The following is a 7957-nucleotide window of genomic DNA, read 5'->3' as shown; positions in this document are numbered from 1 at the left end:
GTGGTGGGACATGCCTGTAATCCCAGCTATTCAAGTGGCTAAGGCATGAGAATTGCTTGAACCTAGGAGGAGGAGGTTACAGTGAGCTGAGATCATGTACTCCAGCCTGGGTAACAGAGAGAGACTGCCTCAAAAAAAAAAAAAAAATACTCCAGAGATAGCTCTCACTCTTTCCACCATGTAAAAACACAGAAGTTGGCAGTCTGCAACCCAAAAGAAGTACCTCACCAGAATCTGACCATGCTGGCACCCCAATCTTGGACTTCCCAGCCTCCAGAGCTGTGAGAAAGAAGTTTCTGTTGTTGATAAGCCACCCAGTTTATATTTTGTTATAGAAACCTGAATGGACTAAGATAGAAATTGGTACCAAGAAGTGAGGGTGCTGCTGCAACATACACCAAAAAATGCGTAATGAGTAGAGGGTGGAAGAGTTTTGAGATGCATGCTAGAAAAAGCCTACATTGCCAGAAATGAACTATTAAGGGTGATGCTGTTGAGGGCTCAGGAAGAAAAGAGGAGAGTTGTAGAGAAAGTTTCCATCTTTTTAGAGAATATCTAAGTAATCACAATTGTAGAAATATGCACAGTAAAGGCCATTCTGACAAGGTCTCAGAAAGAAATAAGGAACATATTATTGGAAACAGAAATGGTGATCCTTGTAAAGTAGTGAAGAACTTAGCTGAATTCTGTTCATGTTCTAGTGTTCTATGGAAAGTAGAACTTGTGAGTCATAAAATTGGATATTTAGCTAATGAGATTCCTAAGTAAAGTTTTGAAGAAGTGCCTTGGTTCTCCCATTTATAGTAAAATGTGAGAAGAGAGAATTGACTTGAAGATGGAATTATTGAGCAAAAAAGAACTAGAATTTAAGGACTTGAAAAATTCTCAGCCTATTCGTGTTGCAAAAAAAAAAAAATGAGAAAGTGTATTCAAAGAGAACACTAAAGGTGTGACCAAGTAATCCTTCAATAGGGGGATCAGTATATGTGTGAAACAGATTAATCAGTCAATCAGTCACCACAGCAGGAAAACTGCCAGGTTGAACTGAAGCAGCAACAGATGGGAGGGAATGAGGGAAAGCTGTTGGTCTTCTGGAATTTTACAGTTCAGGACCATAGAGCTCTTCAGCCACAAACATACACTATTCTTGAAGACAAGGGAAGAGTAACCTGGAAGGCAATTCAGAGATCATCGGGGCTGCCACCTCAGTTTTGAAAAGGGGGACCATTGCCTCACTTTCAACAGGTTAGACAACCTCTACCCAAAGCTGTGTGGGCCTGGCAAAGCCCAGGGGGTGGAACTCCTGCCCAGTAGAGACACTAGAGCAGGTCCTTCACCCCACTGGGTCTAGAATTCAGGACCACTGCCCCAGTGAAGCCTCATCTGTTTAAAATTATACAGAAGTTCTAATCACAGCAATTAGGCAAAAAAAGAAAAGCCATCCAAATTAGAAAGGAATAAGTAAAACTGTGTTCAAAGAAGACGTATCTTACATATAGAATATCTGAAAGAAACCTATTAGAGCTAATAAAAGCCCCATTTTTAGCATTCAAAAGAATAAAATACTCAGGAATAAATTTAATCAAGAGGGTGCAAGATTGTACACTGAAAGGTACAAAGCATTGTTGAAAAACTAAAGAAGACGTAAATAAATGGAAAGACATCGCTTGTTCATGGATTGCAATATTTAATATTGGTAAAATGGCAATATTCCCCAAAGCAATCTACAGAGTCAGTATAATCCCTATTACAATCTCAATAGACTTTTTGACAGAAATGAAAAAGCTGGTCATAAAGTTCATATGGAATTACAAGGGTCCCTGAATAGTCAAGATAATCTTGAAAAAGAACAAAGTTGGAGGACTCATACTTCCTGATCTTAAAACTTACAAAGCTGTAGTAATCAAAACAGTGTGGTACTGGCCTAAGGATAAACATATAGAACTATGAAATCAAATTGAATCTAGAAATAAACCCTTATATCTACAAATCAATTGATTTTCTATAAGGGTAGCAAGACCGTGCAATAGGAAAATAACAGTCTCTTCAACAAATGGTGCTTGGACAACTAGACAGCCACATGCCAAAGAATGAAGTTGGACTCTTAATTCACACCATCTACAAAAATTAATTCAAAATGATGCAAAGATCTAAATGTAAGAGCTGTAAAACTATAAAACTCTCAGAAGAAAACATAGGATTGTGATGGTTAATTTCATGTCAACTTGGCTAAGCTATGTGCCCAGTTGTTTGTTCAAAAGCTAGTTTAGGTGTTGTTGTGAAAGTAGTTTTCAGATGTGCTTAACCTTTAGAATTAGTACACCTTAAAGCAGATTAATGTCCATTATGTGGGTGGGCATCATCCAATCAGTTGAAGGCCTTAAGAGCAGTGACTGAGGTTTCCTGAAGAGGAAGGAATTCTGCCTCAAGACTGCAATGGGAAATCCTTGCCTGAGTTTCGAGCTTGGCCTACACTAATTTTGGACTCAAGACGGCAACATCAACTCAGTTATCTGAGTTTCTGGTATGTCCTAAGGATTTCTGATTTGTTAAGCCCTGACAATTTTGTGAGTCAATTTCTTGAAATCAGTCTCTCTCTTTCATATATGTGTGTTTGTTATAATAATCTGGTTTTGTCCCAGGTTCCTGGCATAAAACATCAAAAACCTTTAGAATTTTGTGCTAGAGGTGTCTCTTATTCCAATGAGGTGAAAAAGAGGAATTATTCTCCTTCTATGTTAGGAGGCAGGAATGACCTTGATTCTAAAATCTAATAAGGACAATATTAGAAAGAAAAATTATAAGCCAATCTCTTTCATGGACATAGATACAAAAGTCCTAAACAAAGTATCAGCAAAGTGAATCCAGTAATATATGAAAAGCATCTGCCTGGCACAGTGGCTCAGGCCTGTAATCCCAGCACTCTGGGAGACCAAGGCAGGTGGATGACTTGAGGTCAGGAGTTCAAGACCAGCCTATCCAACATGATGAAACCCCATCTCTATTAATAATATAAAAAATTAGCCGAGTGTGGTGGCAGGCACCTGTAGTCCCAGCTACTAGGAAGGCTGAGTCAGGAGAATCCCTTGAACCCAGGAGACGAGGTTGGAGTGAGCCGAGATTGTACCACTGCACTCCAGCCTGGGTGACAGAGTGAGACTTCATCTCAAGAAAAAAAAAAAAAAAAAACGAAAAGAAAATAAAAGCATCATGAACATCATCATGAACATGTTATATTTATTCCAAGAATTCACAGTTGTTTTATTTTTAAAACTCAGTGTCATTCAGCACATTGATAGAATAAACAAGAAAACCATATAACCATCTCACATAGAGACATGAAAATCGCTTGATAAAATTTATCACCTGGCCAGGCGCAGTGGCTCACGCTTGTAATCTCAGCACTTTGGGACGTCAAGGAGGGCAGATCGCCTGAGGTCAGGAGTTTGAGGCCAGCCTAGCCAAAACGGTGAAACCTCATCTCTACTGAAAATACAAAAGTTAGTCAGGTGTGGTGATGCTTGCCTGAAATCCCAGATACTCAGGAGGATGAGTCACAAGAATCACTTGAACTCAGGACACGGAGTTTGCAGTGAGCCAAGATCGCACCGCTGCACTCCAGCCTCGAAAACAGAGTGAGATTCTTTCTCAAAAATAAATAAATAAATAACACCCATTCGTACTAAAACTATTTGCAGACTGGAAATAAAAGGGGACTTCCTTAGTTTGATAGAGTATTTGCAAAAACCATATAGCAAACATTACACATAAATGGTAAATTCTTGAAAACTTTCCTCTACACACACAAAAAATAAGAATCCCCACTATACCATCTCCATTGAACATTGTACAGGAAGTCCTAATCAGTGCAATAAAACAAGAAAAAGAAAAGGTATAAGAATCAGAAAGTAAGAAATAAAATTATTATTTGCAGACAATATAACTGTGTAGAATATTCAAGAACACCTACAGATAGATAATTAGAATTGATAAGCAAATTTAGCAAAGTCTCTAGGTAGAAAATCAATATAGAAAAATCTATTGTGTTTTCAAGTATCAAGATCATTTAGAAAATGACATTTAGGCTGGGTATGGTGGCTCATACCTGTAATCCTAGCACTTTGGGAGGCCAAGGTGGGAGGACTGCTTGAGGCCACAAATTCAAGACCAGTCAGGGCAATATAGTGAGACCCCAACTCTACAAAACAAATTTATTTATTTTTTGTTTTTTGAGATTGAGTCTTGCTCCATTGCCCAGGATGGAGTGCAGTGGAGCAATCTCAGCTTACTGTAACCTCTGCCTCCTGGGTTCAAGTGATTCTCCTGGCTCAGCTCCCAAGTTAGCTGGGATTACAGGCACATACCACCATGCCTGGCTAATTTTTTTTGTATTTTTAGCAGAGACAGGGTTTCACCATGTTAGCCAGGCTTGTCTCAAACTCCTGATCTCATGTGATCCACCCACCTCGGTCTCCCAAAGTGCCGGGATTACAGGTGTGAGGCACCACGCCTGACCCCATTTCTTCAACATATAATTGGATAAAAGAAAGGAATGAAAATGGACAATTTACAAATTAGAAGACAGTTAAGAGATACACAAATCCATTTCAATCTGTGATCTTTAATCAAACAGACTGCAAATAATAATTTATATCACTTAGGAGACAATTAGAGTTTTTTTTTTTTTTTTTTTGGAAACAAGATCTGGCTCCATCACCCAAGCTGGTGTGCTGGGGAGCAGACTTGACTGCAACCTTTTCCCTCCAGGCTTAAGTGATCCTCCCACCTCAGCCTCCCAAGTAGCTAGGACCACAGGCACACACCACCCCGCCTAGCTAATTTGTGTATTGTTAGTAGAGACGGGGTTTCACCATGTTGCCCAGGCTGATCTCCAACTCCTGAGCTCAAGCAATTCTTCTGCCTCGGTCTCCCAAAGTGCTGGGATTACAGTTGTGAGCCACCACGCCCAGATGATAACTGGAATTTGAACGCTGAAGGGTATTTTATGGTATTACAAAATTACTGTTAATTTTTTGGCATGATAATGGTATTGTGTTTAACTAATTTTTTTTTTTTTTTTTTTGAGATGATGTCTCACTCTGTTGCCAGGCTGGAGTGCAGTGGTGCAATCACGGCTCACTGCAACCTCCGATTCCTAGGCTAAAGCAATTCTCCTGCCTCAGCCTCCTGAGTAGCTGGAATTACAGGCACGTGCCACCACTCCTGGCTAATTTTTGTATTTTTAGTAGAGACGGGGTTTCACCATGTTGATCAGGATAGCCTCGATCTCCTGACCTCATGATCTGCCTGCTTTGGCCTCAAAGTGCTGGGATTACAGGCATGAGCCACTGTGCCCGGCCAAGAATGTTTCATTAAATATCTCGATTATTAAGTTTTGGTGCTCCTTACATTTTGTGTTCAAGATAAGTACCTCACTCATTCTTACCCTAGTTCCTGCCCTACTGGAAGAATTAGATCTCTACATAGGGAGGAGGGGAGTGTTGACCCCTACCCCACACCATACACAAAAATAATTTGAGATGGATCATAGATCTAAATGTGAAACAGAAAAAAAAATAAGGCTTCTAGAAGAAATATAGGCGGGTATCTTCATGGCCTAGTGGTAAGCAAAAATTTCTTGCACTGGGGGTGGGGGAGGGGGTAAGGAGGAGAACACTAATCTTAACATCAAAACTTCATAAATTGGATTTCATTAAAATTTAGAACTTTTGGTCATTAAGACACCACTGTAAATGAAAAAGTGAGTCATAGAGTGGCAGAATTTATTTTAAATACCTGTATCTGTCAAAGGACTCATGTCCATAGTATTCAAAGAATTCCTGCAAATCAGTTAAGTAAAAGAAACACTAATAACTCAATTATTAAAAATGTGCAAAAGATGAACAGGCAGCTCACAAAAGAGAATTTCTAAATGGCCGATAAACATGAGAAGTTGCACACTATTATTAATCATTAGGAAAATGCACATTAAAACCACAGTGCAATACCATGCAGAGTGACTGAAATGAAAAAGATGGGCTGGGCACAGTGGCTCACGTCTATAATCTCAGCATTTTGGGAGGCCGAGGTGGGGTGGATCACCTGAGGTCAAGAGTTCAAGACCAGCATGGCTAACATGGCGGAACCCCATCTCTACTAAAAATACAAAAATTACCTGGGCATGGTGGTGAGCCCCTGTTATCCCAGCTACTTGGTAGGCTGAGCCAGGAGACTCGCTTGAATCTGGGAGATGGAAGCTGAAGTGAGCCAAGATTGCACCACTGCACTCCAGCCTGGATGACAGAGCGAGACTTTGTCTCAGAAAAAAAAAAAATTGTCAACAACATGTGTGAATCTCAAACACATTATGTTTAGCAAAAGAAGTCAGACACACAAGAACATATACTGTATGATTCTATTTTTTGCAAGGTTCAAGAACAGGCAGAACTAATGGCCAACGAACATATGAAAAAAAGCTCATCATCACTGGTCATTAGAGAAATGCAAATCAAAACCACAGTGAGATACCATCTCATGCCGGTTAGAATGGTGATGATTAAAAAGTCAGGAAACAACAGATGCTGGAAAAGATGTGGAGAAACAGGAAAGCTTTTACACAGTTGGTGGGAGTGTAAATTAGTTCAACCATTGTGGAAGACAGTGTGGTGATTCCTCAAGCATCTAGAACCAGAAATGCCATTGATCCAGCAATCCCATTACTGGGTATATACCCAAAGGATTATACATCATTCTGCTATAAAGACACATGCACATGTATGTTTATTGCAGCAGTGTTCACAATAGCAAAGACTTCAAACCAACTCAAATGCCCATCAATGATAGACTGGATAAAGAAAATGTGGCTCATATACACCATGGAGTACAATGCAGTCATAAAAAAGGATGAGTTCATGTCCTTTGCAGAGACGTGGATAAAGCTGGAAACCATCATTCTCAGTAAACTAACACAAGAACAAAAAGCCAAACGGCATGTTCTCACTCATAAGTGCAAGTTGAACAATGAGAACACATGGACGTAGGAAAGAGAACATCACACACTGGGGCCTGTCGGGGAAATGGAGGGTCTAGGGGAGGGATAGCATTATGAGAAATACCTAATGTAAATGATGGATTCATGAGTGCAGCAAACCACCATGGCATGTGTACACCTATGTAACAAACCTGCACATTCTGCACATGTATCTCAAAACTTAAAGTATAATAATAATAAAAGAAAAAAAAGAATCCCTCACAATGCTGCCACATTGGGGATAACATTTAGGTGTGAGTTTTGAAAGGACAAAATATTCAAATCATAGAACATGTACTGCTATAAATTTCCTTTGTAACTGTTTTTGCTGCATTCCATGAGTTTTGGTATGTTGTTTTTTACACTTTTGTTGTAAGATATTCCTAAATTTAACTTTTAACTTCTTCAGAAAAAAAAGAATAGGCAAAACTAATCCATGACGATAGAAATCAGAATAGAGGTTGCGTCTGAGCAGAGAGGAGGGCAGAGACTAGAAAAAACATGAGGGTCGTTTCCATTCAGGGCTATGGCTAAGGCATATCTTGATCAGGGTTTTAGTTACATGGGTATATAAATTTGTCAAAACTCATCACCCTATACACTTAAGTTCTGCGCATTTTAGGTTTTCAATTGAACCTTAATGCAAATACGTTTGTTAACAAAAAAGTTTTTTATTACATAAATATGTAGTAAGAAATTGTATTCGTTGTTTTATGAGGCAGAGTGACTTCCTGAGTAATTTACACTATATTTTTATTGCTGCATCTTTCTGACAAAGAAAGTAGATTCATGCTTCCCTGTACCAAAGAAGGTAGTCAGGTCTTTGTTCATAGGGTCTTCAAACTCCGAATGCACAGCAGGGAGTTAGTTTTTCAGGGCTGAAACAATTGTCAGGAACCTAAAAACCAACCCTCAAATAAGTCTCGA

This window comes from Sapajus apella, unplaced genomic scaffold, assembly GCF_009761245.1.
Source record: "Sapajus apella isolate SASKATOON/1434 unplaced genomic scaffold, GSC_monkey_1.0 scaffold44, whole genome shotgun sequence".
NCBI lineage: Eukaryota > Metazoa > Chordata > Mammalia > Primates > Cebidae > Sapajus > Sapajus apella.
This window is presented reverse-complemented; position numbering follows the sequence as displayed.